The sequence below is a fragment of the Oreochromis niloticus genome, unplaced genomic scaffold, assembly GCF_001858045.2.
Source record: "Oreochromis niloticus isolate F11D_XX unplaced genomic scaffold, O_niloticus_UMD_NMBU tig00006736_pilon, whole genome shotgun sequence".
Lineage (NCBI taxonomy): Eukaryota > Metazoa > Chordata > Actinopteri > Cichliformes > Cichlidae > Oreochromis > Oreochromis niloticus.
The window spans coordinates 259285-287082 of record NW_020328147.1 but is presented as its reverse complement, the minus strand read 5'-3'; the positions used below and the strand labels follow the sequence as shown (position 1 = coordinate 287082).

Here is a 27798-nt window from a genome sequence, read left to right as displayed (position 1 = left end):
TTTCTTTGCTGACGGTGGAAATTATTGTCGCATTTTCATTTCCACTTCTCAGCAAAATGACGTCATTTCAAAAAGAAAAGAAGAACTTTATATCGGATTATCTCGCTTAATCCTTTTTTGGGTAGGGACCTATTTTCTAATTTTCCCATATAAGTGACTTCCTCCTGAGCCCATTTTAATGTGGAGAAACTCACTTGCAACAATTTTCTCGACGACGTGTCGTATAGCGCTTCAGTTCTAATCGTGCAGATCTGCTCCAAACGAGATCATCAAACAAACTTTCAGTGTACTGTGAAAGTATCAAAATAAAAAGGCCTTGTTAAGTCATGACACATGCTCCTCATCTCAGGAGGGTAAATCATACCATTAGCATGATTTATCATACCATCATACTAATTGGCAGGCTCAACTTCACAACAAAAGAAAAATCATCAGCTAGATAAACTCCAAACCAACCATCAGCCGCACAACACACAACATAAGCCTCATGTCTCATTAGCTATGAATTTAATCCCCAGGACTGTACTTTTTACTCATTTAGGCCACAGATTTTATTTAGTTTTCCTTTTTTCCCCGTCATCATAAAACATGTGACATGTTGTCATGCATTTCCCAAAAGAAGTTTGTTCTTATATATTCAGAGTTGTGTATCTGGATGCAGGACTCACTTGCACATCACAACAGGAAACTCAGTGTTTTAGAGTCTCCACTCTAACAAACTCCAACACATCCCATTCACTCGTGCTAGAATTCAATCACCTTTCATTAATCTAAGAACCATCAACTAGTTTGCATATCAGCTATTAACCCACTAAGATGACAGGACAACAGAAATGCATGTTCAAAATATTATCACAAAAATAGAATTTCCCTCATACAGTAAATTACTTGTGCTGCATCAATCAGGCAGAAAGCATCTCCCAATTTACTATATTAACAACTAAATTTATTGTCTGATCACTGGTTGGTCAAACCAGAATCTTTTTTCCCACAAAAGTTAAACTGTTGTCCTGCAACCTTGAGAGTTAACTGTCAGCATTGGATAAATTCAGCATTTGATAGCAAGTGTCTGTTAAATTGACACTATTTAACACTGATGAGAGATAACAAGCTGATCTTCATTGCATGTGTGTTTGTGTTATTAGGCAGGTTTAATCAATGTCTGTGGAGCTGCATCTCCAGCAGGCATGTTCTTAAAGCTGCCTTTCCTACACACTTCTCTGCTATTATTTGATCATTTTGTAACTAATATGCTATGAGTCCACTGATCTTTGCATCACACGAGGTGACTTGTACAAGATGATAAACAGACTCACATGCTAGAGATGGTGTCTAATCTTCATGAGCTCTCTTGTGTTTGTGTTAGTAGGGTTAATGCATGTTCTGCTTGTGTGTGTGATTTTGTATATGTATCTTTTTGCAGTGGTTCAGATTCCTTCACAATTTTCCACTTAAGCAGTCAGTTTTCTTTTCCCCAGGTTTGCTAACCCAAATTTTGATTTCCCACATTAAACAACAGCACTCTCTGTGTCCTTACTTACTGCTCTCACTCTGTTGTCCTCTCCCACTTCAACAGTCCAATAGCCGGCAGTTCTTCTTCAGCTTTGTCCTGTGTTCCACTGTCTCTTCTTGCCATTTTACTCCGAAAGTGGCAAATATCAACCTCCAACAGTCTCCTCAGTTCTCCTCAAACGTCCTTTTCACAAGCACAGTGACTTTGCAGCTTGTTGGAAACACAGTGTCATTCATCCAATCAGTCAGGATGATGGTTTGCTCTTCTTCTCCACTGCTGTTTGTCCACACTGCTGCTGCTTGCTGGGACTCTTTGCTCAGGACTTTGCTGCTGTCTCTTTATCTGCCATGTTATTACTCTTTGGAACTGCATTCCTTGTCTTCAGGGAGGAGTGAGAGCTCGCTTGCGAGGTTGAGGGACACATGGTGCTGTAAATAAGTTAGCCAGAAATTGCAGAAATTGGCCTGAATGTTTCCAATGATGTCAAACTATAACTTTATTCCGACTGCTGCATGTGGGAAAACTGATCCAGGTCTGCTTTTCATCTGAAAGTGACAAAACTAAGACATTTCCATTATTATCATCACTGCTTAACCAACACACATCTCTCCTTTCTTAAAAGCAGAAAATGAGATTGTAGTTGTTCTTGGCTGATAAACACAAAACCTTTTTCCTATTATTTTCCATCTACAATGTAGATTTTGTCTCTGTTTTACTCTTTTTTTCCCCTTTACAATAGCTGGTGACCTGCAGAATCACCACTCTCACAATTTGTGACAATTACGTTAACACAGCGCACACACACTGCGACTTCAGGCACATTCACACTCACTTTTTTCATCTGCATAAATAAAACATATGGCTGATGATATGTGCCATGGTGATCCATAAGTATGATCACAAGTTTTATTTAATTATTTTTCAACCCAACAAAGCAAATAAACACAAACATGATGCTGATGCTATGAACACTCTACACACATGAGTCAAGATCCAGGATGTGGGCTGGCCTTCTCCACATGCTCTTCAAGGCTGCTGTTTTCTGAAAACTTAATCTCTTCCATTTATAAGCATGCAATTAACCGCACGGCTCAGGTCCGCGTGAAACCCGCGCGACCGTGCTCGCGTGAACCCGCGCAGCTAAGGAGCCGTCACTTTTTTTTTTTTTTTTTTTTTAAATACTGTGCGCTCCCAGGAGTGAAGTCCAGCATAAATGTCTGTCACGCTCGGACACACTCTTGGTTGCTTAGGAACCAATGATAACAACAACAACCGTGTCCCAGACCACGCCTGCTCCGCAGTCATTAACACAAACACAACAAATATCCTCGCTCACAAACAACAAAAATTAGGCCTATTTTCTCAACGCAGTCTCACACAGTGGCTGCGCGCTTTGCCACACTCAGTGGCAAAGACTTACATAACAGTGATCACGCGCTTTAACGCACACAGTGATGAAGACTTTCAACTCAGTCTCACATAGTGAATGCGTGCTTTGCCGCACACAGTGGCAAAGACTTTCAACGCAACCTCACACAGAGGATGCGTGCTTTGCCGCACTCAGTGGCAAAGACTTTCAACGCAACCGCACACAGTGGATGCGTGCTTTGCCGCACACAGTGGCAAAGACTTTCAACTTACTCGGTGTTGCGTAGCGTGTAATATCAGCCTCGGATCCCGCGGATCGTCATTCATCGAAGAGAGAAAACGGACAGCTAATCCACCGGCCCGATGACAAATTCTCACGTCTCGCTGACGTCAGGGTTCTCTCCTCGGTGAATGCCGACTCCAGGGATCTGGCTCGAAGGACCAATTAATGATAGGTTTGTAGCTTGAACCTATTCGCTGGAACGTTGAAGGCAATGTAATCACACAACAAGCAAGACCCGAGTAGGCAACATTCTTTATGTTTCACGTGCACGGGAGAGAACTGGACAGGCGGTGTTCCTTCGCTTGACCTCAGTTGCTCTCGTCCGCTCTCCTGTAACACTGCTCTTTTATTGTGGTTACATGAATATGCATAGGTTCATTAACATATGACATCTTATATAGGTATGCATGTGAACAAAGAATACCCTGAGTGTGTGTGTGTGTGTGTGTGTGTGTGTGTCTATGTGTGTATGGGTCAAGATGTAACCCCAGGAAGACTCCCCAAAGCTGGTGCCAGGAGTCTAGCGGTACATCTGAACAAAAGGCTCTTACACTCAAACAGATATACGTGTGTTTGCTATACCATATATCAACAGGAGAAGATACGACCTCTCCTAGGAGGTGTGTGATCTATGCCAGAACACTCTGAAGAGGAGTAAACGCACTCCCCTCTTCATGCTACACAGAGTTGTTACAGACCTCCTAGGATGAGACATTCTTTCAATCTACAAATGATTATATACTTCTAAGCATATATGAGTAAATATTTCTAAGCATAAATGACAATAAACAATACAAATCTAACAGTGTCATTGCCCAGCAGTTGTTCCCAGGACATATGGACTCAACCTCAACAATCCCTCACACTGAGCAGCATGAAGCGACAGTGCAGAGGAAAAACTGAACCCGGCTCAGTACCAGCAGCCATCTGGGTTTGGAGGAGAGAGACAGAGACACAGAACTACCAAAAATATTTTTTATGTGATTGACTGTTGTTGTAATTCAAGCCCTGAGTAGGTAAGAGCAGGTAAGACATAAAGTTGCATCCTAAATTTCATGCTCATGCAGAATGTTTAGTTTACGACTTTTTCACCTGGTCATTTCTTGCTGAACGGATGGTCTTTCAGGGTTGACCGAGCTGGTACCCTGGCCACCTTGACTCTGTTCTCTGCAAGATGTTGCAAAAAACAAAATCATATAGAGACAATATTGGACAAATAAATAAATATATATATAACAATTTAGTTACATGTAGCATTAAGTCATAAGTCTTGCTAAAGTAAACCTTGTATTCTGATTCATCACAGCAGCAGTTCGGTTGGATGATGTCAGCAACTGCAGCAAGTGTCTTGCTGACTGAATAATTTCATCTTGCATAATCTGAAACAAACACATACAGACAGAAACAATTTATAAATTAATGTTCGATAAAATCTAAGAATTAATCATTTATTAGATACCAATATGAATATGTCTACCATAAAACTTGTGTGGAGCGAAGTTACATTCAATCAAGATGGTCTCTCAATGTCTTTGATGGAGATGTAATAATTGGCTTATTTGTCATTGCGTATTTCTTTACCCTCAAAGTCTTATTTTTAACTTATGCTATCTGTTTAAGTTTAGATAGTATTTGTAAAGATATTGACCACATCCTTTTCTGACAGTGTGGATATAATGGATGGGGTAAGGTACTGGCATGCTACAACTTTATAGTTGTTAAATTCTGGGTACAAGTATACATGCCCATATTGTACATGTTTTTAATATTATTATTATTTTCATCATCCTACCCAATTACATGTTCCTTTTAATCAGGTTGTGCTGTTTTAATGACTTTACAATATAATTTACATTGTGTTCCTTAAATTTTCCCTAATTGTATGTTATATTAATCCTATATTTGCCTTTTAATATTTCTAATGTTTGCCTTGCTTTCTTCACTGCCTGGTCTTCCTCTGTCTCGCCTGTATGGATGCATTTACACCTAAATTTCCCCAACAAAGGATGTTTTAATTCACCGCTATTCCAGTGAAACACGAGTCTCCCATCTTCCTGCTACCGGTCTCGAGTTTTTGTTTACCAAAGCACACACCAACTTCATACTGACGGACAGATCACTGCCCTATTCCCGCCTTGTCTGACCGTGTTTTGTGGCCTTGGTTCACTTCACCTCACTCTTCCCCGTTCTTGTCATTAAATCAGGCCATTCTGAAACCATGGCAGCCATTCAGTCTATGGTTTTATTCATGGTGTATTTTACCCCTTCACCAAATGCCGTTCTCGTTTCCCACGTTATATTTGCAGTGTTCGTCTATCTATCAATATCTGCGAAGTATGGTTTTGTACCGAGTATCCTATTTTGTAGAGCATAGCATGTAAAGGTTAGCTCGGTTAGCAGGATGCTAGCATGTAGCGCTTAGTGAGACACGCCTCAGACGAGTTGAGCAAAGACCCCGTCTGTGTACTATATACGTGACCAACGGATTTAAATAAAATTAGCGTTTCAAAAGACAAACTTGAACATAAAACACAACATACTTACCGGAGAACCGCCAGGGTTTGCCACTGCCATCTTGCCGCTCCTAAATTCAAAACTGCCTCTGCAGACAGGCAGGGGAGGCGTGGAAATTTTCTTTGAGTTAGTCAAACGTTTTCCTCAGTTCGAGTATAATGACTGAAACCAGCCCACTGAAGGAACAATGGGCTGTGAGGTCAGTTCCTTAATCATAATTATGCAAATTCCCATGACCATTGATCAACAATCACTGACCAAAACCCACTGATCAAAGAACACTGATCAATGGCCATGAGTACCGTTCACAGAGAGTTAGGGAATGGGAAATTCAATGTCTAAAAATAGTTGGATTCTGATGATACTATATTTCTTCCATAGGGGTATAACGTGGCATAAGATAATATAATAATCTCACAAGTGTTTTTAGCTTAATTAATAACCTATCTATAAACTGTTTTTTAGCCATCTATAAGGGGAGTGTTATTATACAGTGGTCCCCTAAAATGTTTCAATTTATTGGTAAGGCTACAATAACACTATATATGTATGTATGAGTACATTATAATTCTGGCAATCACATTTTGACTCAGGTGCAATTTTGTCCATTACATACAGTTTGAATATCACAACTCTTGATGCAGCCCCATATTTCTCTTTTTTCATCATCCATCATCGTGTAAGAATGAAGACAATGTGCTTTGACATTGAACAACAAAACGTTTATTGAACTTTACTTAAACATTTGTATTACTTCATGAAAATTAGTTGTGGTAATGAAGCAGGAGCAAAATGATCACGTAGAGTGCAATCATTCCAGAAACAGCCAACAGGACTGTGCACACGAACAATTTGTCGCAACGTCCACAACTGCACCTGAAAGTTTAGTTATTAGTTAGTTATTTAGTTTATTCCAATGAAATATAAACATCACTGGATTTATTATCATTAGTAAACTATCACTGATATCAGAGATACTGCTCTTGCCTGCAAGGTATTTCTATACGATGTTCAGCTTGTTGGTTCTGAAGTTGACCACAGGGTGCTTCATTGTGAGCAACACTTCGCATTTGGATTTCCTCTGCATGGAGAGGACATTATTTTTAGGATCTACAGCATCAGTTAAAACCAATAAATCTGAGAAGTCAAGCGAATAGAGAATATACACTTAAACACACCTGACATTGTTGGCCCTTTTTATTCTGCTTGTTGCTGATTTCCAAAGACACGCTGCATACAGGAAAAAGAAAAAAGCCAAAAAAAGCCTTTACTGTGTTTGAATAATTTATTAATATTTCTGTTCTATGGGTTGATTTAAGAATTGGGATGGAAAAAAATGAAAGTTCATGAAGTTTTCCAAAATTGGAAGATCTAGAGATTAGGATGAATTTGGCTTACCATTAACTCGAACCCTAACCCTAACACACAGAACCCTGCCTCTCTTCATCCCAGTGTGGAGTCCATTCAACTCATGCTCACAATATATATATATATATAAAAATCAAAATCAAAACAATGGTGTGGTTTCTCTCAACAGGCACTTCAAAATCAAATGTAATAGCTGAATAAAACAGAGAAATATATAGCAAAGTAAACTCAAAAATAAACTACTACTAAGAAGTTATAATATTTAAATCCCCACTAAGATGGACAAATTACAAAACACATGTTCATACAAAAGTAAATTTTCCCAACATGGCACAAAATACTATTTAACATGTAGCCTTAGATGATGAACTCATGCACATAAAACAAAATCTGTACCTTACTCTAACATTTACACATAACAAAAAGACAAAATGTAGCAGCAAAATCAGCAGACACACACAGCAGAAGGTCTCTCTTCATCCCTGTTTAGCACAAGGGTTTAAACACATACATGGATGGTATGATGGATAAAAGGCTGTTTTGATTACTATTTACCTCATTCAAAGTAATCAAAAGGACTCTGGGGGCTTTTAGCCCTAAGACCTAATACTTAGTAAGGCATAATGCACCAAATTTGAACTTATAATTTAGTGCAGGAAGAGGAGCTACAGAGAATGTGCCTTACCAGTGTGGAGTCCATGCAGCTCTGGCTGGGAAACCCCATATATGCAGCATGTTTACTACTGGTGTCCCAATGATTAATGCCCCACTACAACAGTGACATGTGGAACCTTATTATGTATTACAAAAATTCTATGTAAGTAGGGCTGCCACGATTAGTCGACTAGTCATGATTACGTCGACTATCAAAATCGTCGACGACTGATTTAATAGTCGACCCGTCGATTGAAGCTTTGTAAGATCACAAAAGACGCAGGAATAAGTAGTAGGATTTAAGAGTGTAATAACGGACTGAAACAGAAGATGGCAGCACTGCATGTACAAGGATGCCAGCTGCCGTTAAACCCCGAAGAAGAAGAAGTAGCTCTGTCCCAGAATTCATATTGCAGCCCAGCTCAGTTTCCAATAATGGCGGCAGCTAGTTAGTTGTAAAATCACTCTTATTATTCTTTCTGGGTTGCAAAATAAACATTTAACATATTTTCAGGCAAGAATGTAGCTGCGTAAACCTCAAATATCTGCTCAGTTTATCAAGACACCACATATTTTCAAAAGCGCTCTGACATTTTCGGAGACGTCTGTTAACCACTAGCTCAATAGCTAGCCGGGGGCAAGGCTCACTAGAACCTGTGAGAACACCGGACTCCCGGCAAATCATTTTCAAACCCACCTCCGTCTTTCGTTACTCAGGTTAAACATACATAAGTCACTTAGATAACTTAAAAATCTTATTGTTTGGCTTTTTTTAGTATTTTATTTGTTCCTGAGTAAATTGGTTTGGCTGAGATTAAAGTTATAGTTATTACACAGCTGAATAAACATCAAGCAGACCACTGGTTATAAGAAGTGTGAGATGCTCGAGAATATACTCCGTTGTCCAGGTATATTTTAGATAGCAAGGAGTTTATTAAACTTCACTGAAACAATCTGCAAATTTCATTAAAATTTAATAAACTATCATCTTGTCTTTATTTTTAGTTAGCACATACCTTAAACACTTAAAGCTGTAAGCTAATGATAGTTATATAGGAGCAGATGCATGCTGGTGCAATAAGCTGTACGTTTTACGTCCAGTGGATGCATGATCTGATTAGTCGCAAAAATAATCGGTGACTAGTCGACTATCAAAATAATCATTTGTGGCAGGCCTATATGTAAGTAATAAAAAATAAAATGTATATTATTATTATAATTATCATGCGAGGACCCAGAAAAGTGCAATCAAACGATGAGTTTATTAACACAGGAGAAGAAACATCAGCATATGTCTTCCTCTGACAAAAACACAATGGATGCGGGTTTTATAGCAGTGAGGATCACACCTCCACGTACGTCAACACAGGTAAAAAATACATTGTGTACAGTCATTGTTTACAGACAAGGGTACATCTTGTACATCTCTAATAACTATAAACAGACATGTAACTTCTCTTTTCTATAACACTTGCCTTTTAATAGGGGTGGGAGAAAAAATCGATACTGTGTAGTATCGTGATATTTTGTTTGCTAATAATGTATCGATAAAGGGACAGCAGAAATCGATATTTTGTTACAAAAAAGTTTTTGTGGACTGGAACATGCTCTGACTTCAGAGCATGTTGATCAGCTCCTTTTTCTGAGCAAGAATCCTGACATTCCTTCACTGTCCAAATGTGTTTAACTTTTTTTATGGCAGCAATAAACATGACAGTTTACTTATTTTAATTTAAGACATGTTTTATTTTAATTAAGTTTAAAACTTTTTCATTTAATGTAAAATTATATTTTGTTTTAATTTACTTTCAAATTCTTCAGTTGCTGAAGGGGCTGCATAGTTTTCACAAATTGCATAGTTCAGAATAGCTATAATTGTACCAGATGGTTGCATTCAGCTAAGTTGGACTAGACTGTAATACAAACTGTTCAGTTTGTCAACAATAAAACTGACTGAAATGAGAGAAAGACTGAGTGTGAGACTTTGTTATTAGATAAAATGAATATTGATAAAGTTTACCTTGATGTACAGAATCTGAATATCGCAAAATATTAAAAAAAAAATTGCAATAATGTCGTATCGTGCGTTAAGTATTGTGATAATATCGTATCGTGGGATGTATGGTGATTCCCACCTCTACCTTTTAAGGTAATAAACTTCAAGCTTCAGGGTCTCTAAGGGCTAATAATTGACCCTCGTCACCAATCATTAAGTAGACAGAATTGCAGCAGGTCTCAAAGAAAAGCAGAAGACACTTGGGCCTTCGCTCAGGCCTGCTACTAGATTTAATGTGTATTGTAAGATTTAATGTTCCTTGTCCTCAGCCAGAAGTTAGGGCCCACCTAACCCCAGTTAGGGTCAGGTTTATGGAGACATGGCGCTGTGAACAATTCAATCAGAAGGAGAGGGAGTGTTTTCTCTCTTTGGCTCATCACTGGTCATTGTTAATGACATTTCCCCCTCCACCTCAGCCCAGCAGCTTTACCCTTGAAGTCCCGTCTTCTTCACTTCATCTCACTACCCAGATAGCAAGGAAACATTGAAACAATGTTGAGTCAATATCAGGCGACGTCATTGAAGCAACGTTGAAGTGTGACGTTGACCCAACATCACTCTTGCACCCATTTTTAACGTTGAAACAACGTCAGGTTTTGATGTTGAATCAATGTTGAAACCTGACATTGATTCGACGTTATATTTTCGAATACTGTTGACATTGAAACAATGTCAGATTCTGATATTGAAACACTGTTGAGCTATGGTATTGATTTTCCACCTCTTTCGTACAGTTGCTTTTTATTGAAAAAAAACAAAAAAACAAAAAAGGTCAATAGACATGTATCATTTGCAAAATACTTTATTAAAAGACAAAGTTTCCTATTTACATTTCTATGTTTCACGTCACTTTTTATTATTTACTCCGGGATGGGGATGGATGATGTGCGTCCTGCGCGCCACCCGTACGATCTGGAGCATATCTGAGCCATTTCTGGACTGCTTAAGCAAAGACCAACTCAGACATAGAGTTCGCCCCTACCTGCTGCGCCAGGCCATCTAGGACAAAAATAGACACACACACAAAAAAAACAAAGACAAAAAAAAGGGAATTAGAGCACATGAATAAGCTCTTGTTAATTGTCTTCAGCAGAGAGAAAGTATGTAAACTCCTAGGCTGATAAACATGAAAGTCACCAGGCGGAAATCAGCAAACTGCCGCATTTGATTCCCAAAGAGCTATAAGCTGAAAATGTGATATGTCTTAGCATGGTGTGCCGTGTATCCTTTAAAAAAAAAAAAAAAGAAAACATGGGGTCCTCGGGCTGTACAAAGTGTACAACCCGAGGACAAAACAAGCCGAAGACCAAAGACTCCATCTCCAGATTAACCGGACATGAAAGTCTTGTTATTAAGAAAGACAAAGTAATATAGCAAAAAAAAAAACATAGGAAATGTGAAACGCACCCAGCACATCAATTGATCCCTTTATTGTTCACTTTAGGCTCATAAAACTACAATAAACAGTAAAACTTACCAAATATGCATCTGCACAGCGCTGTCTCTTTAAATGCCCTTTTTTGCTTCGTCTGGTCCTTGGTTTTTTTTCCCTGCCCAGTTGAGTACAGAGGCCAGCTCCTTTGTAATGGCATAAACCATTACACGGCGGACTCGCACCTCCAGTGTGGTCCAGCAGCACCAATCAACGCAAAGCGTCTCACCTATAGACACATTTTAAGAGATGGAATTAGCGTGTCTCATGTCTTAAATGTGTATGCAAGTGCTTGTGTGTTTACTTCATGTAACTGATGATAGAAACATGTCATTTAGTTTTCCCTAAAGCCTGATTTTCAAGTCATACAAAGAATAAACCAAAGTATTGGCAGTACAATGTATTTCTATTCCCTTTTGTTGGATATTCATTTGTTAGTTCTTGTAACTGCTAAAAGTGTTTACTAGTTTTTGCCTGTCACATATATTTGTTATACCATGTAAACTGTGAAATTCCAAGATTTTCAAACTTGCCTTGTAATAGTGGCCTCACAGAGTCTCTGGAATCTGCAGGAAAAAAAAAAAAAAAAAAAAAAAAAAAAAAATCACAACAAGATGACATTCAGGAGTATAAATTGTTTTTTTTTAGATAAGAGTACAATGACATTGTGATGCAGCTTTAAAGCTTTTTTAAAAGCATACCATCTATAGGGAAGACATCAGACTCTGCATGCTGGCGAGATCGCAAAGCTGTGTCGGTTTGTGCCGGAGTGGCGAAAGGTGCCGGAAGCTGGGTGTGGCATTATGATGGTTGCTATCAGTGGGCTGGGGGGCAGACTGGAGTGATGAGGGCTGTTTAGAAAAAGATAATTTTTTAAGTATTTAAGAATACAGACAACTTGTCAAAAAAAGTTTCCTTGTGTCAGACACAGATATGTACACAGACACTAGACAGTATTATATTACCTGGTATTTTCACTCGAGGGGCCTGGGGAAACAGTTTTTTTGTAGGTTGCTCATCCTCTGAGTCTGTATATGTGTACAGGGGATTTGGTCTAAAGAAAAGAAATTAAAAACGGTCTTAAGTAATTGTAAATATGCTTTTGGCATATTGTTTCCTAAAGTTAGTTTGATTTCTAACAACACACACAGGAAACAGAGACGTGCAAGAAGGTACAGTATACAATGAATTTTTGAAGTGCACAAGTGTACACGGCTTTGCATTTTTAAAAAGTTTACAAACTTCCACTTTTTGGACTATATTATGTGGTGATATTGCAGTATGCAAGCACCACAGATATGTATAAAAGACAAGATCATAAATTCTTAACAATCAAAGATATGTTTGTGAATAAAAGGGTTTTACTTGTGCTTTCTTTTAAGACTGGTCTGGGTTTCTTCTTCGGACTGAAGGTCAGACGTATCACAGCGTTCACGTGGATATCTCTGACGACTGCGTTCTGCTTCGTGAAATGTGCCTGGAAATACAAACACAATGTACGGCCAGACATAAATTACGTGTGGACAAAAGGTGCAAACGCATAGAAAAATCAGCGTTTTCAAAAATACGCTGGTACGTGTGGACGTAGCCTTATTCATTATACAAGGCACAAACGGAAAGTCATGTACGCGTGCAACGTAAAGTTAGGTCAGCGTGCAACGTACAGTCATGTGGGCATTCAAACTGAGTCTAAAGTTTTCGTGTGCGAATTGAAGCGAGTGCTCTCCAATCATCAAAAGTAACAAAGTCATTGAACACGTTTATACAGTTAACTTTACGTTTATCAATCATATATCACAGATTTAGAATTTTTTGTAGTACTAAGCAACTACAGAGCGAAAGTCTGGGTCAAGCGCCGAGGCGACGGCAAGAACAAAGGAAAACTCGAAGCGTTAAAGCTAGCTTTGTAAGGGAATATAACGAAGAAATTATGAAACGAAAATGTTTTCTTTGTTGATATACTTTGTTCGCAGTGCAGTTTATTTGTTGCCGGATTGTAAGAAGTAGACACAATTTCGGGCTCGTAAATAACAGTAAAAAACGTGTTAATGTACAACATTAACGAGTTTTTTTTACTGTTATTCAAATGCAAACATGGAAATAACGAGTAGGAAAAAAAAATCATTCATTCTTACCTTATACTAATCGTGGTGCAGGCCAGTGCAGTGCATGAACTGATGCCTTCTCCGGTCAATTCCGCTGAGAGTAAATCAAATGTCCCGCTCTACTGTAGAAGACAATGAATACCTGGGGGGATGTACCAATGTGAGAGGGGTGCTGCGGAATAGTCCAAGTGATCGCTGCTTTAATTTCCCGGTCAACTATACATAAATTGCACGTAGACATGATTTTTTTAAAGCTGGTGAACTAGACCAAGTCATTGATAACAAATGAACAATAAATCTACTTTCTCTGGTACTTTATACCCGATCAGTTGCAGTGCAATTTAATGCTCAACTACAAATCGATGGTTTTTGATGGTGACCGGAGCCGAATGATCGTCAACTATAAATAGACGTTTTCTCGACGTTGTTGTTGTCACCTGGTCGACTACAAATAGATCAAATATCAATGACAAAAAAACAACGGTGAATCAACATCGTTACAACGTCTCTATAGTAAGACCGTCGGTTTACCACAGTATTTCAATGTTGTTACAACATTGGCATTTCAACCCCGACCATATACGACGGTTCGGATGAAAAATCAACATAGATTCAATGTCGTCTTGCTATCTGGGTAGTGAGTCTGAGCTCACAGGGACTGAGGCTGAGTAATCGTGACTGTGCCTGCCTTAGGTTGTCCCAGGGTTTCGAGTTGGGATCTTACCCGTCATGGACTATCCAGCCTTCCATACTCGCCTGATACGGGGGCCAAGTGGGCAGGGGGGGGGACACACTGGCTCTGGAAATTAAAGGAATGTAAGCTGCTTTCTTCATTGCATGTGTATATTAAACTGTCTCACTTCTGATTGTTTCCAACAATAATTTCACATGTAACAATTTGTGTAGGTGCGTTTTCTTATTCATTAATGTAATTGTCAGTTATTTTCTCTCTTTATTTTACTTTTTTTTTTTTAGTCATTCAGTCTCTAATTCCTCTGTTTTCATGTTGCAACGTCTCTCACCAGCTCACAAGCTATAATCAGACTTCCTGTTTGACGCACACACTCTGCAGTTTGCCTACGCACACACTTCTCTCTCAGACCCCCTCTATTCACGCACTCTCCTATGAGTTATTATTAGTTATTTATTATTTTGTACAAATCACACAGAATCATTCAAATCGAGTACTCACAACATTCACACACTTAGAATCACTCGAAATACACTTTCCTAAGAGTATTTTATCAAACATACTTTTGAAACTCAGAAAGAGGAAGTAGACAACACTCAGTAACTGCGTCTGTCCTCTTAAAAGAGAAGAGAAATAAACACATATGGGACAATTCTCCCCATCTTAGACAAAATGTGACCTTAAATGTCCTTTTCTAAGTCGTGTTCTTCTCCATATCTGAGGGCACTGTGAGTACAAGAAAATAATTATTAGAATGTAATGTGTTAAATTTGTTTAGATCACAGTAATAAGGAAGGATTGGTCTGTGTTTTAGTTTGGCTTAGCTGTAGGCTTGAGAGTGTGTGTAATTGTTTAGAGGGAAAGGAATTTATTCAAAACTGATTTCGCAACAGCACATACTTATAACTTGGGGAAAACTGCCTTGTAGGGTCTTTAGCAGCCTGTCTGAATAAGCCAAGAGGAAATGACATATTTAGGAGAGCCCGTGGGCGCACAAAAACAGGGAGGTGCGCTGTGGGGAGCGAGCGGGTGTGCGGGTCGGATCGCGCGCGCCTCTACAGCCGAAGACACCAGGAAAGTCCCGCGGTCAGAACAAAACCCGAACAAAGAGTAACCAGGAGGTTTGTGGGGCAGTGGACGGTACCGCAGTGAGCCTATGCGGAGTTTCCCTCTGTGTGTGGAATCCGACTCCGGTCACCGCGCGCGGCGCTGGGGTGTAGTGTCGTGTCGACGGAGATAGCGTGAGCAGGGGAGCTAAGTGAGAGGTAAGGCTAGCGGCCGTTCCCTCTTAACTCACCTCAGTTTCCCGTCGCTATAGGCAGAGTTTGACTGTGGAGCACGTATAGAAAGCGAGGCAGCACGGCCGCCTGGCGAAGAGCTAGCGTGTTTCTGGGAGGGGAGTTGGACGGCTTGGCTTCGCACTGCCCGGAGGCGGCCGGAGCTCCGATACATTCCGCGGACCCGACGTTTAGGACCTCAGGAGTCGCGATGTTTGGATTACCCTGCCACTTAGACGACGTTCTGGTCGTTCACCCTGCTCCAGCTGGCCGTATGTGAGCGCATCGCTCTTTTCTAACCCGCTGGTTCTTCACGCCCGTTTCTCTGGAGGCCAAGGTACAGTTTCTGTGTTCTTTGTTTCTTTGTTTTTTGCGAACCTGTGAGTGGATGTTCTGCTCCGGCTGTGGAATTTCTGGGCAGCCTAACAGACTGGAACTCTGGTTCACGACAGCTACCCCTAGAACTGTTTATTGGTTCCACTTACCAGGGACAATTCACTGGATCGGACTGTAAAGACTGGAACTATTTTCTTTGTGTTTGGACATTGCAAGTAATGTGATGAAACTGTGTTAACCATTCTAAATAAGGGAATTTCTGTGTTAACCTTAATTGTTCGTCTGTATTGTGATCTTTGCTCCCTTTTTCTGTGACTAGTGTGGTTTGGGTGGGGTCGAGAACTCACAACATTGGGCCACAACAGCCTGTTTGATTTATTTTATTTTATTTCTTTTATTTCTTTGGTCTGGGGAGTTTCCTGGCTTTCGCCCTTTACTCTCCAAGGCCCTGTTAAAATTGATAAGCAGTTTTGGTTCATGAGGGCCATCTGAACAAATAAAAGGGGCCACGTTGTTTAAAAAGTCGTTGTTATATCCTTCTGTCCAACCCACGTTGCCTTGGAGTAGGGGCACCCGAGTTGTCTGGTTAGGTACAGAAAAATGGAGGTAAGCGAGGCTGTGTTAATATTCAGCGCGCCAGGCACTGTTTGTTTCGCAGGTTTGGGCCCCGGAGCCCTTCTTCTGTGCCTGTAGCAGCCAGATAGCTAAAACCATTCTTACAGAAGTAAGTATCAGGGTCAACTGTACTAAGGGGGGGTCACGGACTCAAATCCCACCACCCTTTAGTCGTTCAGGGCAGCCTGTGCGCCTCTTCACCCCTACATAGCTGGGCTAGTAGCCCCTTACACATACACGACTCTTGGCCTCCAGGGCATAAAACTTTGAACATAATCTTTTACTTTACCAGAACTAGACCAAATCTAAATCCTGTCTCATTCACTGCTAAAGTTCTAGTTCAATGAACACATGTGTCGCAGTTTAAAATTAAAAGAGGAAGTTACTCACACCCAAGAACTGTGTGTGTGTGTGTTAATGCCTGTGTCCCTTCAAACGAAGAAAAGGTGAACATATATGGTGAGTTTTCCTCAATTTACACAAAATATGACATTAAATATCCTTTTCTAATTCCTGTTCTTCTTTAAACACCATGAATGACCTCCAGGTCATAACCTTTGGACTTATAAGTCAGATGTAAGTCAACACAGTGCTCCAAGCACAGAGAAAATTCAACCTCAGTGCTTCAGAATTTTCCTCAAAATTCAGAAACTGTTTCTGTCATTTATCTGCCCAAGAACTTCATCATATGGACCTCGCCGGGTCCAGTAATCTTCAGCACATGTATCTCACTGCAGCCAGTGAAGATTTAAAAACAGTTTCTTGTCTCAGTTTACCCAGCATTCACTTATCAGATGGACCGCAGCCGATCCATCCATATCAACACAATTGTGTGTCCACATGTACACAGCTTATTCTTCACTTGATACAAGTGAAGCACATTAGTAATATCATCAGAATTACTTCAACATGGTAAACATTGATTTTCCTTTAAAATCAATTTACCATTAGAACTCAAGACCACAGCTGACTCGATTCTCTGAAATCCTGAGTCAGTTAAACACCTTGCTCAACTCAAGGTTCAATTCAATTCAATTCAATTTTATTTATATAGCGCCAAATCACAACAAAAGTCGCCTCAAGGCGCTTTATATTGTACAGTAGATAGCACAATAATAAATACAGAGAAAAACCCAACAATCATATGACCCCCTATGAGCAAGCACTTTGGCGACAGTGGGAAGGAAAAACTCCCTTTTAACAGGAAGAAACCTCCGGCAGAACCAGGCTCAGGGAGGGGCGGCCATCTGCTGCGACCGGTTGGGGTGAAAGAAGGAAAACAGGATGAAAGACATGCTGTGGAAGAGAGACAGAGATTAATAACAGATATGATTCGATGCAGAGAGGTCTATTAGCACATAGTGAGTGAGAAAGGTGACTGGAAGGGAAAAACTCAATGCATCATGGGAATCCCCGGCAGCCTACGTCTATTGCAGCATAACTAAGGGAGGATTCAGGGTCACCTGGTCCAGCCCTAACTATATGCTTTAGCAAAAAGGAAAGTTTTAAGCCTAATCTTGAAAGTAGAGATAGTGTCTGTCTCCCGAATCCAAACTGGAAGTTGGTTCCACAGAAGAGGGGCCTGAAAACTGAAGGCTCTGCCTCCCATTCTACTTTTAAATACTCTAGGAACAACAAGTAGGCCTGCAGTGCAAGAGCGAAGTGCTCTAATAGGGTGATATGGTACTACAAGGTCATTAAGATAAGATGGGGCCTGATTATTTAAGACCTTGTATGTGAGGAGCAGGATTTTGAAATCAATTCTGGATTTAACAGGAAGCCAATGAAGGGAAGCCAAAACAGGAGAAATATGCTCTCTCTTTCTAGTCCCTGTCAGTACTCTTGCTGCAGCATTTTGGATTAGCTGAAGGCTTCTCAGCGAGTTTTTAGGACTTCCTGATAATAGGACTCCCTCATCCGAGCTCACTCTTTTTACCCCGGCATCTCCACCGGAATGTTACGAGATCTTCCACTCTCACTTGGTAAAAGAAGGTAACTTCGTAAGTTATCTCCACTGTCTCACAGTAGCGAACAACCTGCGCATTCAGAAGATCCCCTTCAGTTAGGGAACTCTAATTCAGTTAGAATCACTGTTCTATAAAAGTCATACTCTTTGTGCTCTGTCTTGCAGCAAACAGACACCTCTCCTGGCACTCGAGTAGTTGCGGGATCCAACGTAATCACAAACATAAAACCAGTTAATTCTCTGTGATCCACTCCAAACAATGAGAGGTGTGCCTCACTCATTCAATGCTCAGATTCCTTCAAAACGAAGAAAGCCCTTAAATCATTCAAAAGTAATACACCACAATTTATCACTGAGTTTCTATTTTCATCAAAATAACCCGTGTATTAAAACTACGCGTCCGGTTATCCAGTCCACTGATACTCTTATTTCAAACCCATCAAATGCACGCTCACAGAAGCGAGAAAATGCAAGCGCAGCCTCAATAGGATCTCCGTGCGGCCTCTCACTGTATATTTCCAAGACCCTAAATATGAGAAAACTACGAAACAAAAAGCTATATAGTTCTAGTTCTGACCGTCTTATTTCTGCAGTCACTGTAAAACCATAATAGGTTTCTAGCGTTTCAGCACGACATATGCAATTCATATAAATAGAATCCCCTGTACGTGAATATTCAATTTAGCAAGATCCAGAGATGAACATACCTTTTTCCAAACATAACACTGAAATTGCTACCCCCCGTTTGATAAACGTGCCTGTTACGTTGAACCGAAAAGGAGAAGTAGCCGCACCCTAAATTTTTAACTGCGCACCTTCACTAGAAAGAAAAGAAAAAGAGACTTCGAAGCCTCTCACACACCCAGCCTGCAGCCGGCTGATCTTAAATCATTTTCAGACAGTTTCCTACGTCACAGTTTTCAGCTGTGTGAGTGGTTCCCAGCAACCCGGATATGCACACTGCCGCTCGTGTGTATTGTAAGCATGCATGCAATTAACCTGCTATGTTCTCATCTTCCCTCAACATGTATCACCTGGACACTCTCACCAGTGAAGCTTAAAACCCTCTTGTATGGAACATCAACTCCAAATCAGCACAGATATGCAATGTGTATAAAATGAACTAAACCTGTGAATAGAATGAATGTGATTACAAACATATTCAATGCAATATGAACCCTGTAAGAAATATTACTGATAAAATAATACTGTAAAACATGTTATTAATGCATTTATCATAAGGCAGGTTATATGGTAACAATAAAAGAATCTCTGAATCCTAACAGTAACCCAACCAGTGAAGGGGCCTCCCTACACCCCGGACTCTGCGTTGTGCAAATTTGTGTTGGATTGGGGTGCACAGTAGAGAGACCAGTCGGACACAGGCGTTCAATTTGTGGCTCGGACCGCGCCGTTTATTCAGATGCTGGGGCAAACACCACTCCAACACTGCTGCTGGCTCTTCGCAAATCACAGTAAATACTGCGTGATTATCAACACATAGTGAAAGTCAACAACAAATATATAAAAACCACATTAAACAAAAATAATCATGCCTTTACAAAATTCCTCGGTCTCAGGAATGTGTATGACACAAAACTAACATAGCAGTACTACAAGCAAACTGTAGCTGAAAAGGTAATTCTTCATCTTTCCATTACTTTTCCCAAATGAGAGCTCTGCTAACAAGCGGGAATGTAGCCCGAAAGTGCGGCAGATATTACAAACTGGAACATGCACTCAAACTGATCGTACTCTCATCAGACAGTACATTAACCTCTCAATAAACAAAATATATGCTTGGCTTAAATGACAAACCACTATTTCACACAGTGGAACACTTCATTTTGTAAAGTGCAAATGCAGTACGCAACTGACAGTGCTTCAGGAGCATCTGGCTGCAGCCACTGGGGATCGACATATTGCGACCTCCACACTAACCGGAAACACGTGACCTCCACAGTAACCGAAAACACGTGACCTCCACAATAACCGGAAACACGTAACTTCAGTTAAATCGACTTTGACAGCGAAAACTAAATTTTATTTTTGTTACTATTGATGCTGCTGATAAATAAATTTGATTCTAAGTGTTTTTTTAACAATCTGGGTTTATTAAAAAAATCACCATCCCTTCAGCTTGTTCGTGGCCAAAAGTGTCCATATGTTATGTTTTTGTGTCTTTGCTACTTTTTCCTGCATAAAGTTTTTTCATAAATATAAAATAGTCATTACTTTTTACATTTTCAATCCTTCAAATACCCTCTTCTACTACAATGCACTTATTTGAAGACAACCTCAAAACTCACCATTTCATATATCAACAGTTCTACTGGAAATTATTGTACAGTGGTCCCTCGCTATAACGCGGTTCAACACCCGGGCCCGTTTGCTACCGGGCCATGAGAGTTGAGGCTCGGGTGTGAAGTGTATGGTTTTCAGGGTTTTTAATCATTAAGTCGGGTTTCCTGGGTCTTTTCTCGTGTTGTAGTCGTGTGTCTTAGTTTGAAAGAACTATTTACGCGTTACCATAGCGACCAGAGATCATCAAGAAGCAGAGAGGAGGACGTTACTGTCAATGGTCGTGTCCAAATTCATGGGCTGCATCCTCCTGAGGACCCGGCCTTCGCGGTCTACGTGGGCCGGGTCCTCAGAAGGTCGGGTACGCCGGAAGTAAACGGCTGTGAATTTGGACGGTCTAGCCTCCTGATTAACGTCACCGCTGTCTCGGTGGAGTTTAATAAACTCGGCCGTCTGCTCCTTGCTATGTAAAATATAACAGGACACTGGCATAAATTCTCGACCATCTCACACTTCTGTTTAATCAGTTTTCTGTTTGACGTTTATTCAGCTCTGTGAAAACCACCCGGGGGATTAATAAAGTTTTATTTTATCTAATCTAATCTAATATCTTTAATCTCAGCCAAACCGATTTACTCACGAACAAATAAAACACTGAAAAAAGCCAAACAATATCCTTTTTAGGTTGTCTAAGTGACTTATATATTACGTTTAACCTGAGTAGCGAAAGTCCGCGGTGATCTGAAAATGATGTGCCGGGAGTTGTGCCGTTCTCGGCGGCTTCAGTGACCCTCGAGCTCTCGGTTAGCTATCAAGCTGGTGGGTAACAGATGTCTCCGAAAACGTTGAAGCACTTTTGCAAATATGTCTGTGAAGGTTCTCAGTCATCCAGGTCATCGTAGTCAAAGGAGTTTGCAAAGAAAAGCGTCTGGACTTCTTTAAGTTGCTTGAAGACGTTTCACCTCTCATCCGAGAAGCTTCTTCAGTTCTAAGGTCAAATGGCCGAGAGTCCCAGATTTAAACCCAGTGGGAGTTCCCTCCCCAGACGCCTTAACGCCCACTCACATCCTGGGCCATCTGACCTCAGGAATTCACATGACAAGGTGGGGCCAGTTTTCACAATGGGCTCACCCGAAACCCTGGCTGATTAGGTCCCACACCCGCTTTCACACCTGGGCGCATGTGATTAGAGGATCACCAGGGGGTCCTTTGTCCCTCCTTGGGGGGATACTCCCACTGGGTTTAAATCTGGGACTCTCGGCCAATTGACCTTAGAACCGAAGAAGCTTCTCGGATGAGAGGTGAAACGTCTTCAAGCAACTTAAAGAAGTCCAGATGCTTTTCTTTGCAAACTCTTTTGACTTTTGCAAATATGCAATACCTTAATAAACCGAGCAGATATTTGAAGTTTACACAGCTACATTCTCGCCTGAAAATATGTTAAAAGTTTATTTTGTGACCCAGAAAGATTAATAAAAGTAATTTTAAAACTTAGTAGCGGCCGCCATTGCCGAAACTGGAGTTTGGCTGGGCCGCGCTCTGAATTCTGGGATATGGTGGGCCACGACGGACACACCCAACCCATCCTTCAAATTTGGGGAAAAGGAGGACGCATTTGTCGGCTGCATTCGGAGGAGTCTACGAATTTGGACAGCCTTCGGTGCGTCACTGTGACGTAATCGGTCTACAAATGCGGCCTCAGGAGGATGCAGCCCATGAATTTGGACACGACCAATGTTGTTGGTGCATTTCAGGAGGACCCTGCTAATAAAGTTACACAATCACACAGTGAATTTGTGTTTATTATTATATTTACAAAATACCACAGTTTTTGTCTTTGTCTGTATCATTTAAAAGGCCGGTCCGTGAAAATATTTTCTGACATTAAACTGGTCCGTGGTGCAAAAAAGGTTGGAGACCACTGCTGTACAGTAGATAAAGAGTTTAGTTTGTCGAATTTATATGAATCTTTGATCGCTAGCAGTGTAACTCTGAAGTGCAGCACTGTACGTTTGTAAGTTTTCTCCCCGACAAACACAACAATGCCGACGAAACGTTTTGCATGGTTTCATTTTATAATGGACTTGTGTTTCTACGAAGGTTTGAACTTTAAGAGTGTTTAAACAAAAGAAAAAAGTGTGAAAATGTTCGTGCCTGTCTGAGGAAAGTGTATAAAGCATGTAGTGAGGGGTTTTACAGTCTTAAAACAGCAACAATAATTGTAAAAAATAAAGTTGGCTCCTTCGCAGATTTAACCTACCGCGGGTTACTTTTTAGAACGTTACTCCTGTGATAAACAAGGGACCACTGTATTATTAATAGTAGAGTCTGGGGCATCTAATTGATTAACATCAACATTGGTTATTATGCACTATTATTTTTGTTCAAGGACAGCAAAACATAGAAAACTCTCCCTCAGCTTGTCCGTTGCCAAAAATGGCCACTTTTGTGTATGTTCACAAAATGCTGCAAAATGTGTATTTATTAAAACATTTATCTACTTTTACCGACTTAAAACCGACACTTTAAATTAGTAGTAGTCACATGACTTTTGCAGATCCTTTGGCAATTTGCAGCTTTTAAATATGGAGTCAACACCCTCTAAGTTGAGCAGGCGTTATTGTCTGCAGTGAAGGGTCTGCGTAGTAGATGTTGGGTGTTAACTCTTCAAATACATCAAAGATGGTCTGCAAAAATGCCCTTCTTATTCAGGTCAAACATTGCACCCTTCAAATACCTTCTGGGGGTAGATACACAAGAAATGGGGTGTTAATATGCGGGCAGATTTCATCTCTACATTAACACAAAACTTAGTGCAATTCAGAACACGTCGATTTGGCTGAACGGGATTCAGTAATACTCATTCGAGGTGAAGGAAGTGGTCATCACATGTCTAGCTAGTAAATAACACTTACCTAATGTTGTTCATGAGACTAAAGTCATCTCACTTTGGTAATGAAATCATCACATTCTCTGTAAGATTAAGGTCAACTATTGAACAGTATATATTTTAAAGTAAAGGCTTTAAAAACAAGTTAGTACTAACATCGCTTATGTCACATAACTTTGCTGATGTCATGGCTATGTGCAGGCAGGCAGAGAGAAAGGACCCAAAATGCAAGACTCACGGAGGCGAAAGTGAACTCAGAATAAACTGCTTTATTGCAGGCTTTTGATCAAACAGAAGACTAACTAAACTGGAAAATATAAACTAACAGACAGGCAAAAACAGGTAACAGAACACACAGCGGAAACTGAGGGTGAGTAGACATTGACAACGCGACAGAGAACAAAGGAAACACAGGGCTTATATACAAAGGGAGCAATAAGGGAACGGAAAACAGGAGGGTGACAGAGCTGGGAGGGATTGGGCTAACAAGACAGGAGGCAGGTAAAACTGAACACCCTGGCTGTGTCCCAATTCAGGGTCTGCATGCTTGAAGTAAGCGCACTACGCGTACTACGTACGGTGCGTACTATAAGTACGGGAAGTGCGGAAGTGAGAGGCTTGTGAAATGGGACGGTCTACCCTTTGAATCCGAGTCACCAGCTGTGCCTGCCCGTACCACCCCTCCCGGTCGGCAACATGGACACAGACCATGTCCTTGCGTGTGTAATTTTCCTGCTAATGGAAGAGCCCCAACAACCCACCTTTCACAGACGAATGATCCTGTTGCGACTACGGGACACCCACGTGCAGGTACAGTGATAGATACATGGCGACATTCCTCCCCCCTGAGATATATGACGTGTGTACCTGTGTACTAGCGTAACACCCTGATATATGCCACTGTAGATGTGAGTCCCAAATAGGAGTGTGTGCACCCGCAGACAGCACACATGTGCAGGTACACTGGTACAGTACATGCGAGTGAAATTCTTGTGTGCGGGCTTCACAAGCAACAGAGGTTTGCAAAAATACAATAACATAAAACAAGCAAAATGTAAGAATGGCGAAATCTGAGAGTAATAAATATATGTACAATATAAGAGTGTATGCATTACTGGATGTGTATACTACATATGTTTTTCTACGTGTGTGTGTGTGTGTATACATATATTACAAATCAGAGTAAACAATAAAATAAAATAGATAAAATATACAGAGGTTGGTAGTTGGGTCACCACAAGCACAGTGTCCACTGCCTGCGAAAATAAGAACAGCAACAATCAGAATAATAACTAGAATAAAAGAATGTCTGTCATGTCCTGTATTTACTTTCACCAGACCAGACCCCTGTACTGCAGGATTAACTTGAGTGTCCCAGTCCTGGACAGATTCTTCAATAATGAGGACACCAGGCCTGATTTCCGCCTCAGCAGGGAGTCCATGACAGCGCTGCTGAATCTACTGAACCAGGAACGGAGACATGGGTGGGGTGCCCCGATCGAGGCCCTTGTGTTCCTCTTCTGGCTGGCGAGTGGAGCAGCCTACAGGGTCGTGTCCAGATGATCATGATGCCCAAGATGAGGGGGAGACTGGTGTGGAGGGAGTCAGTGGTGCACACTGGCGGGACCAGCTATCTGCTGAGGTGTCTGCCCTGGAGGAGGTACCCCCAGACCACGATTATTGTCAGCAGGCAAGTATCCCTTAGTGGTGCATCTGCACAGTGCTGGGATTTCACGTGACAGATCTGTCTTAACATGCTTGTTGTTACCATGTCGTTTTCCCACCGCCATGATTACAATCTAGTGACATGGCAGCTGTCGGTTTCACCAGCCCTGCAGACCCAAGTGGAGGATGTTGCGGTGGACACTGGGAATGAGCATGCCTGAGCAACATCTGGGGACGCCTATGTGGGATGCTCCACTCAGTACCTGGCTATGGGAAACGGGGGTATTACCTGTGGCACCTCCCTCATCTCTGTGGTCCTGGTCCAGCGGACCAAGCAGCACTGCCCAAGACTCCCTGCTCAGGCAAATGTCAGGCCTGATTGATGATGTATGTGCATGCTGGGACACTCAGGTTTATCCTGGACCACAGTGGGCAGTGCATTTCCCACAATCATGTTGTGTTTTACGTTGCACTGTTTTTATTTTCACAATGTGGCATGTGCAATAGGTCAAGCCCCCTGAAATTGTGTTATGTAGTTTGTGACAGACATGCACTCACAGTTGGGATGTTCCCACTGTCTTTATTTACATAACTGAAATCATCTTGTTTGTGCAGAACAAAGGTTGGCACAATAACATAAAGTATTTACGGAAATCTGATCACTGAAATAATCATCTTTGTACAAAACAAAGGTTGGGGTGCCAGCATAAATAAAGTGCAACTATGTACAGTGGCTGTCTGTGGACACGACTCAGTCCTTTTTCTGCTCCACTAGCTTTTCGAGGACACCTATCAGGCTGCCCATCCTCTCGGCTCTCCGTTCCTCCATTTGGCGTTGCTGAGCCATGTCCTCTTTTATTAGGGCAATGAGCTCATCCTCCCCATCCCTCCTCCTTTTTGCCGCCCGTGCCTCAGGCGGCTCCTCATCCTCCTGCCCCTCCTGGTGTGGGAGTGGGTTCCCCACTGCTGCACTGGGCCCTGGTGCGTCCTCCTGGATGGAGGAGATTAGGACATGGTGGAGGGCCTCTGTCCTAGCACCTCATCCATGGCACCAAACCAGGGCCATGCTGCAACAGTGGGCTTCCCACTTGCACCCTCGCCCGTCGCTGGATACTTGCACTGCTGAGGGGAGAGTACATCACAAGTGGCAGTTGGCAACAACAGCAACAGTGCAGGTTTACATAGGTGACTTTTCAGTGTTCCGTGTGGGGTTACATCTGTCACTGCCACTGTACATACTTTGTATTTCCTCTTCAGGTTCTCCCATTTGCGTTAGGCCTGCACAGAGGAGATTTTCCCCGCCAGGTCCATCTTCACCACGATTTCTCTGACAGACGAAATATGAGAGCACATGTATATCAGGTCATTCCGTTTATGGCACCCACAGCAGGATGTACTGGATTGGGACCACAGGGCAGACAGTTCACTGTCCCTTGTGCCTCAATACTTGTAAACCTCATACTGTTGCTGTACCTCCAACCCACTGCGGCTGAGTGTTTCACACCCGTGAACAGGTGCTCATTGTCACGGCGGAGTCAAATGAGGTCTGCCGTCTGCTCCTTGGTCCCTGTAATGCAGCATGACATTGGATTACATTCCCCACCATCCTGCACTTCTGTTTTAGCATTTCTCCGCTTGCCGTCTGTTCAGCATATACAGCTGTGTGGAACATACACACTGCAATGTCAGGCAAAATGTTTTATTGCGGGACAGGGGCAGCACTGACTGGGGCAAAACATTTACTTTATCAGGCCCTAGGTTGGGGTCGGGGGTTCTCTGTCATATTTTTGATTCAATTCAATTCAATTCAGTTTTGTTTAGATGGCGCAGAATCAGGACAAAAGTCGCCTCAGGGCGCTTTGACATATCCCCTTTGAAATGTTTGACATGGCAGGTGTGATAACTGTAACAAATGTATGTATATATGATGTGCTGCGGACAAAGCTACATTCCTGCCTGGTATATGTTGACATTTCTGTTTGCGGCTCAGGAAAGGTCATATAAGTACAGTTGATTGCACTTGTAGTGGTGATACTTCTATTCATACTGCCCTCCGTGTGGTACAGGATTCACAGCTTTGCGGGTCTGTGCATTTACGGTCACATGGGTCCAACAGGTGTCACATGATTCACCTTGACATTTACTATTGACCGTCCATTAACTTTTACATATTGGCATTTGTTTCGCTCCTTCACACATATCTTACATTTGCGGGTGTTGCTGTCCTCCGCCGCCGTTTCAACCTCCTCCGCAGCTGATGACATCATTACGCACTGACCTGGCTGGGTCGCGCTATGCATTGTGGGATATATGGGACCACGAAGCGTGCACCGGACCACGCTTGATATTTGGGGAAATCGACGGCGCATTCGGAGTACGCATTTGGAGTACACTTTGAATTGGGACAGCCATCGTCGCGTGGCGGTGACGTAATCACACTTAAAATGCGTACTTCAAGCGTGCATACCCTGAATTGGGACACAGCCCCTGACACCAGACATGAACCTTCAAAGTAAAACAGGGAATGAGAAACAAGTTACAAGGACGCATACTGACACTGATCTAAATCTATAATAATAATAATAAAACAGCACAACTAAAGAACCAGAACATAAATCATAATACAGAAATATACCAAAATATAAGAAACTGAAAAAGCTGGGTCAAAATGACCCCGAACCATGACAGCTGACATGTGGCCGACAGTAATGTTTTAATTTTCTTCGTTATTAAACATTTGCACATAAATAAGTGACATAATATT

General features: G+C 41.4%; 2 long non-coding RNA genes across 2 annotated transcripts; both read right to left on the bottom strand.

The window, feature by feature from the left end:
• Positions 1–3880: 3880 nt before the first annotated feature.
• Positions 3881–6551, bottom strand: LOC112845333 (uncharacterized). The gene is made up of 3 exons (XR_003218152.1): positions 5709–6551; positions 4449–4543; positions 3881–4331 (listed from the first exon to the last, which is right to left on the bottom strand). It is a non-coding gene; the product is annotated as an uncharacterized LOC112845333 (long non-coding RNA).
• A 118-nt stretch (positions 6552–6669) lies between these two features.
• LOC109200041 (uncharacterized) lies at positions 6670–7770 on the bottom strand. The gene is made up of 3 exons (XR_002060261.2): positions 7732–7770; positions 6857–6908; positions 6670–6759 (listed from the first exon to the last, which is right to left on the bottom strand). It is a non-coding gene; the product is annotated as an uncharacterized LOC109200041 (long non-coding RNA).
• Positions 7771–27798: the final 20028 nt, after the last annotated feature.